Below are 8,472 nucleotides of genomic sequence, written 5' to 3' on the forward strand. Positions count from 1 at the left end.
ACTCCAGTCTGGGCGACAGAGTGAGACTCCAACTCAAAAAAAAAAAAGAAAAAGAAAATGGTTTCATTCACAGCAGCATCAAAAATAATAAAATATTTAAGAATAAATTTGACTGGGCTCGGTGGCTCAGTCTATAATCCCAGCACTTTGGGAGGCTGAGGTGAGTGGATTGCCTGAGTCCACAGGTTTGAGACCACCCCGGGCAACTTGGCGAGACCTCGCCTCTACAATAAATCAAAAATTAGCCAGGCGTGGTAGTGCGCACCTATGGTTCCGGCTACTTGGAAGGCTGAGGTGGAAGGATCGCCGGAGCCCAGCAGGTTGATGCTGGGGTGGCTGTGAGCATGCCACTACACCCAACTCAAAAATAAATAAATAAATAAATAAATGTAACAAAAGAAGTGTGAGAGTTGGACACAAAAATAAAATGTCAGTAAAAGACATTAAAGAAGACCTAAATAAATGGAAAGACAGACCATATTCATGAATCAGAAGACTTATTGTTAGATGACAATACTTCCCAAACTGATGCACAGATTCAATGCAATCTCATCAAAATTCCCACTGGCTTTTTTTGGAAGAATTGAAGAAGCTAATTCTAACATTCATATGGAAATGCAAGGGGCCCAGACAAATTCTGGAAAAAGAACTTTCGAAAGAAATCTCTTTCAAAAACACTCTTTTTCTTCTTCTTCTTTTTGTTTTTTTGAGTTGGAGTCTCACTCTGTTGCCCAGACTGGAGTGCAGTGGCCGCTCCCAGGCACTGTAACCTGGACCGGCTGGGCTCCAGCGATCCTTCCACCTCAGCCTTCACAGTAGCCGGAACTACAGGTGCTTGCTGCCACACTCGGCTACATTTTTTTGATTTATTGTAGAGATGAGGTCTCGCCAAATTGCCCAGGTGGGTCTCGAAGCCGCAGGCTCAGGCAATCCACTCACCTCTGCTTCCCAAAGCATGGGATTACAGGCTGAGCTACTGAGCCCGGCCTCTTCTTCTTCTTCTTTTTTTTTTTTTAAACAAAATGTCTTTTATTTGAAAACTAAATACATTCTGCAAGGGTATGGAGTGTGCTGAGGATGAAATTTTTTTAAAGGAAAAAAATAATACTGGCAGCAATACAATTAAAATGGAAAAAATATAATTTCTAATATAACATAAAAGACAAACAGATACATTAGTTTTCTATGTAGTCCACTTAAAAAATTCCTTTGTCTGATACACTGTCTGATTTAAACTTACTTGAGGCAACATGCAGTGGCCCATGCCTGTAATCCCAGCACTTTGGGAGCCAGATGTGAGAGGACTGCCTAAGCCTAAGGGTTCAAGACCAGCCTGGGCAACTTGGCAAGACCTCGTTTCTACAATAAATCAAAATTAGCTGCACATGGTGGCTCATGCCTGTAGTTCTACCTACTTGGAAGGCTGAGGTGGGAGGATGATCTGAGTTCAGATGGTTGAGGCTGCGGTAACCCTGATTGTTCAGCTGCACTCCAGCTTGGGTAACAGAGTGAGACTCTGACTAAATAATAATAATAATAATAATAATATATACATTTACTTGAGACATTAGTATTTGGAATTGTCAAAAATACCACATATATAAAAATAGACCCAGCAGATGGAGGAGGGTATCAAGATTCATTGAACACCTTTAATGAAAACGGTGCTTGACAACTAGAAAAGGGTTAAAAAAAATTTAAAATGACCTTAAACTAGTGTTCATAGTAGAAGTAACAGTGTTATTTTTGTTACTAACATAAGACACTTAACATTGAAAGGCGCAGAGAACAGTCAGAAGGGCGTCCCCAAGATGGCGCTGCCTCCCAAAACAACAAAGGCCCTAAGCTCCGGCTTTTCCCGCACGCGTGAAACTTAAACCCGTGCTCAAACAACCTCTCCCTATAGGAATACCACCTCATGGTCTCCTCCAATAAGACCCAAACACGGCACTGGCCAGCCCCTGCAAGGTCCATAAATACACCCCCTCCCCCTGCATAACTCTCTCTTGCTTTCTCTCTCTGTCCCCGCCACTCTCTTGCTGGCTCTCTCTCTCTCTCTCTCTCCTTCCCACTTTCTCTCTCTTTTTCACACTCTCTCGCCCTCTCTCCCCCTCTCTCTTTCCTCCTTTCTCTCTCTCTCTCACTTTTCCTTGGTTACAGTCCCTTCCTATAACTGTCCCTTTAATAAATCTCTTGGTCTTAGCCGGGTGTGAAGTCACCACTGACGCCGAAATCCTTTCAAACATCCCATATTGAAATGTATCTTTTAAATACAAAAAATATGCTGTGCCTGTTACAGCAGGATGACATGAGCTTCGTTTTCAGTTCCTTTGGATGCTCAGAGCAGCAGTAAGACAAGTCTCAGGATCGTCATGCGGCTTCAGCCTGCAACCAGCCCAGCAGGCATTATCTTCTTGGACCTCCTAAATCTCATACCCCTTACGGTGGCCAGGAAGGAAGCTGTAAAACAGTGACACTTCTACGTATTGTTTGTCACTAGAGACACGGTAAGCTCCATAGCCAGCCAAAAATCCAACGCAAAGACCAGCAACCAAGGATGGAACACCATCTCTCTGCTTACATCCAAAAATGCTTCCAAATGTCACCAGGGCCGCATAACCAAACCCGATCAGGTCCATTGGCAAAGTTGTGATTCTGCAGGCGCTCGCCTTCACTGCAGCTGAAAAGCAGTAAGTCGGGGGCAGCTACGGGAACCGGCGGTCCCTGGAGTTCGGAAGTGGCGAGCTCTTCTTCTTTTTAAATAAACTAGTCTCTCTATGTTGTTTAGGCTGGTCTTGAACTCTAGAACTCAAGTGATCCTCCCACCTCAGTCTCCCAAGTAGCTGGGACTACAGATCCACACTGCCACACCCATCAAAACTCTCTTGAGAAAGAATAAAGCTGGAGGACTTGAATTTTCCAATTTCAACACTTGCTACAAAGCTACATTATTCAAAACAATATGGGCTGGGCTCAGTGGCTCATGCCTATAATGCCAGCACTTTGGGAGGCCGAGGTGAGAGGACTGCCTGAGCCTACGGGTTAGAGACCAGCCTGGGCAGCTTGGTGAGACCTTATCTCTACAATAAATCAAAACATTAGCCGGGAGTGGTGGCCCATGTGTGTAGTTCCAGCTACTTGGAAGTCAGAGATGGAAGGATCGCCTGAACCTAGCAGTTGAGGCTGTGGTGGCCGTGAATGTGCCACTGCACTCCAGCCTGGGTGACAGAGTGAGACTCCAACTCAAAAACAACAACAACAACACAAAAACCCCCAAAAAACCAATGTGGTATTGGCATAGAGATAGTCATGGAGATCACTGAAATAGAAGTGACAGTCCAGAACTAAAACCTTACATTTAAGGTCAACTGATTTTTGAAAAATTGAATACCAAGACCATTCAATAGAGAAAGAAGAGTATTTTCACTAAGTGATGCTAGAACAACTGAATAGCCACATGCTAAAGAATGAAGATGGCTGGCAAGGCTCAGTGGCTCAGTCTATAATCCCAACACTTTGGGAGGCTGAGGCGAGTGGATTGCTTGAGCCCGTGGGTTCGAGACTAGCCCAGGCAACTTGGCAAGAGCTTGTCTCTACAATAAATAAAAAATTAGCCGGAAGTGGTAGCGCACGCCTGTAGTTCTGGCTACTTGGAAGGCTGAGGCGGAAGGATCGCTGGAGCCCAGCAGGTTGACACTGGGGTGGCCATGAGCGTGTCACTGCATCCAGCCTGGGCAAAAGAGTGAGACTCCAACTCAAAAAAATAAAAAGAATGAAGATGGACTTTCTACCTCACACATTATTCACAATTAACTCAAAATGGGTCAGAAATCTAAATGTAAGAGTGAACACTATAAAACTCTTAGAAGAAAACAAAGTTATAAATCTTCATGACTTTGGAGTAAGCAATGGATTCTTAGATAGAACACCAAACATATAAACAACAGAAGAAAAAATAGCTTAATTGCTAAATTTGACATCATACAAACTTTTTTTTTTTTTTTGAGTTGGAGTTTCACTCTGTTGCCCAGACTGGATGCAGTGGCCACTCCCGGCCACTGCAGCCTCGACCTGCTGGGCTCTGGCAATCCTTCTGCCTCAGCCTTCCACATAGCTGGAACTACAGGCGTGTGCTACCATGCCTCGCTAATTTTTTTATTTATTGTAGAGATGAGGTCTTGCCTGCCTAGGCGGGTCTCGAACCCACGGGCTCAGGCAATCCACGCACCTCGGCCTCCCAAAGGCTCATACAAACTTTTAAAGGCCGGTCACAGTGGCTCATGACTATAATCTCAGCACTTTGGGAGGCCGAGGTGAGAGGATTGCCTGAGCTCGCATGTTCGAGACCAGTCTGGGCAACTTGGCGAGATCTCATCTCTACAATAAATAAAAAAAAGAAAATTAGCTGTGCATGGTGGCACACGCCTGTAGTTCCACCTACTTGGAAGGCTGAGGTGGAAGGATCGCCTGAGCCCAGCAGGTTGAGGCTGCAGTGGCCGAAAGCGTGCCACTGCCCTCCAGCCTGGGTAATACAGTGAGACTCCAACTCCAAAAAAAAAATTTTTTTTTTAATTTTGGAGTTTCAGGATGAAAAAAGATATTTGCCAACTGTGGATCTGACAAAGACCTAACATCCAGGACCTACAAGGAACTCAAATGTGCCAAAAGGAAAAAAAACAAGCAACCCTATTAAAAAGTGGCAAAAGATATGAATAGACACTTCTCAAAAGAAGACATACAAGCAGACAACAGATACATGAAAAAATGCTCAGCCTCACTAGTCATCAAAGACATAAAAATTAAAACTACACTGAGATACCACCTAATTCCAGCCAGGCCATCATCAATAACTCAAAAAACAACAGATGCTGGAGAGGATGCAGAGAAAAGGGAACACATCTACACTGCTGGTGGAAGTGAAAACTAGGACAATCTCTGTGGAAAACAGTGTGGCAATTCCTAAAAGATCTAAAAATCAACCTTCCATACAACCCAGCAATCCCCCTTCTAGGAATATACCTGGAGGAATTCACATCACTCTACAAAAAAGACACCTGCACACGCATGTTTATTGCAGCACTATTCACAATATCAAAAACATGGAGCCAACCATGCTGCCCATTGAAAGCAGACTGGATAAAGAAAATGTGGTACATGTACACAGTGAAATATTATGCAACCATAAAGAAAATCAAAATTATGACTTTGCAGCAAGTTGGATGGATTTAGAGTCTACAGTTTTCAGCTGGGCATGGTGGCTCACGCCTATAATCCCAGCACTTTGGGAATCAGAGACGGAGAGGATTGCCTGAGCTCAGAGGTTCCAGACTGCCTGGGCAACTTGGCGAGAACTTGTCTCTACAAAACGAAAAAATTAGCAGGGTGTGGTGGCATGCACCTGTGGTTCTAGCTGCTTGGAAGGCTGAGGTGGAAGGATTGCCTGAGTTCAGCAGTGGCCATGAGCATGCCTCTGCACTCCAACCTGGGTGAGAGTGAGACTCCAACTCAAAAAAAAAAAAGTAAGTAAAAAAATTGAAGATAGGCAAACGTACAACATATAGATAGAAGAATTTCCTAAAGAAGAAAACCAACACAAGTAAACAGAACATACCAAAATCAGAATTTACTTGAAAAAATTCCTAAAATAATGAATAAAAATTATTTTTAAAAGTCCTGGAATTTTGCCGGGCTTTGTGACTCAGTCTGTAATCCCAGCACTTAGGGAGGCCAAGGCGAGTGGATTGCCTGAGCGTGTGGGCTTGAGACCAACCTGGGCAACTTGGCGAGACCTCATCTCTACAATAAATAAAAAATTAGCCAGGCATGGTAGCGCGCACCTGTAGTTATGGCTACTTGGAAGGCTGAGGCGGAAGGATCACCTGAGCCCAACAGATAGAGGCTGCAGTGGCTAGGAGTGTACCATTGCACTCCAGCCTGGGCAACAGAGTGAGACGCCAACTCAAAAAAAAAAAAAAGAAAAAAAAAGAAAAAAATTCTGTAAAAAAAAGAACACACAGGCCGGGTGCAGTGGCTCAAGCCTGTAATCCTAGCACTTTGGGAGGCTGAGGCGAGAGGATTGTCTGAGCTCAGGGGTTCAGGATCAGCCTGGGCAACTTGGTGAGATCTTGTCTCTACAATAAATTAAAAAATAAGCTGGGTGTGGTAGCACTCGCCTGTAGTTCCAGCTACTTGGAAGGCTGAGTGGGAAGGATGGCCTGAGCCCGAAGGATGGCCTGAGCCCAGTAGGTCGAGGCTGCAATAGCTGTGAGCGTGCCACTGCACTTTAGCCTGGGTGGCAGAGTGAAACTCCCAACTCAAAAAAGAAAGAAAGAAGAACATATTATTTGTAGAGAAAGACAGTTAGTTTGTCATCAGACTTTTTGACAGCAGTGTTTTATGACAAGAAAATGGAATGCCTGACATATTTAAGAAAATGTGGGCCAAAGCTTTTATATCCAGCAAAAATAAAGGACAGAAATAAACTGTTAACAACGTGCAAGAACTCCAGGAATATTCTTTCTATGAGCTATGAGCCCGTCTTACAAAATCTAGAGAATGAGCTTCAGATAATCATAATTACCAGTGAGGGATGAAGGAACTGACAGTTGGCATTAAGTATACATTCACATGCAGAGCCAAGCCTCAGTAGGGGTTCAAAGGGAAAGATTATTGTTTTCTTTTTTTTTCTTTTCTTTTTTTGAGCTGGAGTCTCACTCTGTCGCCCAACTGGAGTGCAGAGGCTGCTCCCGGCTACCGTAGCCTCAACCTGCTGGGCTCCGGCGATCCTTCCGCCTCAGCCTTCCGAGTAGCCGGAATTACAGGCATGCACTACCACGCCCGGCTGATTTTTTGATTTATTGTAGAGATGAGGTCTCACTGCCCAGGTGGGTCTTGAACCCGTGGGCTCAGGCAATCCACTCACCTCTGCCTCCCAAGGCGGGGGATTACAGGCTGAGCCACCGAGCCCGGCTAAGATTATTGTTTCTAACGGCAGGTGTTCTGGCAATGAATATATAGGACAATCTTTAAATAAAGGAGAGGAAGGTGGGCATAAAATTTTTTTTAGCCTATTCAGTAATCACAAAGGACTTGATGACATTAGTATTGTTACTCTGAGATTGTTGTAAAGGTAATCTGCAATAAAGCAAATGAGTAATGATGGGACAGTCTAATTCCTTAATCCCTTGTATCCTGGGGAACAAAGATTTTCAGTGTAGAAAACAAGACATACATATGTAATATACAATAGGTTAAGTAAAAACTCTGGAGTCCTAAACTGGAATTGGAAATAGCGTTATGAACTCATAAAGTATTTTATCTTATGTGTATGCATGTGTGTCTGTCACTTACCCTGCTCTGCCTACTGAAAAGACAGAGAGACGTAACCAACCCCATAGCAAAGAGTCTACTAGCAGGCAGATGGCAGTCTTAAAATACCATGTCCCATTTAAAGAAACCAGGGCTTCTTAGAGAAATGGCTAATTCCAGGTCTGGGGCAAGAATGGTCTGAGATGAACCTGGAATATTTTGACACATTACATAGCAAAGAAATAATCAGAGAATACTGGGGTCATACACAAAGGATTCAGGAGCTAATTGAAGAAGCTAAAGATAGACAATTTGAGCTTCAATAAGAAGAAAAATTAGGCCAGGTATGGTGGCTCACGACTGTAATCCCAGCACTTTGGGAGGCCAAGGTGGGAAGATGACTTGAGCCCAGGAGCTCAAGATCAGCCTGGGCAACATAGCAAGACCTCGTCTCCACAAAAAAATCAAAAAATTAGCCATGTGTAGTGGTGTGTGTCTGTAGTCCTATCTATTTGAGAAGCTGAGGTGGAAGAATCACTTGAGCCCAGGAGGTCCAGGCTACAGTGAGCCATTATGATGTCACTGCACTCCAGACTGGGCAACAAAGGGAGACACTGAGTCAAAAAAAAAAAAAAGAAAAGAAAAGAAAAAGTTGCATTGGGTTGAAATCCATCTGTTTACATCTGTGAGTTCATAGCGATATTTAGGGCAAAATATATGAAATCAACTGGCACCTTCTGAGTGTGACAGAGACCCTCTCATTATCTTAACGTGGGGTGAAAGAACTGACACATTATCCAATCTTTCCTGAATGACTGAACCACTGTGTCACTAACTAATGGTTAAGGGCAAGTGTCTCCCTATGAAATTATTCTAGCTAATGCATGGAAACAATGATGCACTTAGAATATCCCCACTGAGCCACCCTCAATAAATGAACAGATCTCTGAGCATTGAGAATTAATAGCTGCTAATGTCAAAAAGGTTGAAGATCAACCATGACCCACTTTTAGAAGAAGGAAGTCACCACCACCTGCAGCCTTGCCCAGGGAATGGAACCGGGGTCTGCCCCAGGTCTCTGGAAGCAGCTGCCAGTTTGGAGGACAGAGCAGTGAATTGTGGCGAACCCCGGATGTGCAGTCAGGACAATCAGATGAAAGAAGA

The 8,472-nt window shown here is 43.9% G+C and overlaps 1 pseudogene; it reads right to left on the reverse strand.

Moving 5' to 3' along the window:
* Nucleotides 1–2,338: 2,338 nt before the first annotated feature.
* On the reverse strand, nucleotides 2,339–2,639 carry LOC103263748 (annotated as a pseudogene).
* Nucleotides 2,640–8,472: the final 5,833 nt, after the last annotated feature.

The sequence above is a fragment of the Carlito syrichta genome, unplaced genomic scaffold (genome assembly GCF_000164805.1).
Source record: "Carlito syrichta isolate Samal-C Ts95f unplaced genomic scaffold, Tarsius_syrichta-2.0.1 Scaffold305248, whole genome shotgun sequence".
NCBI lineage: Eukaryota > Metazoa > Chordata > Mammalia > Primates > Tarsiidae > Carlito > Carlito syrichta.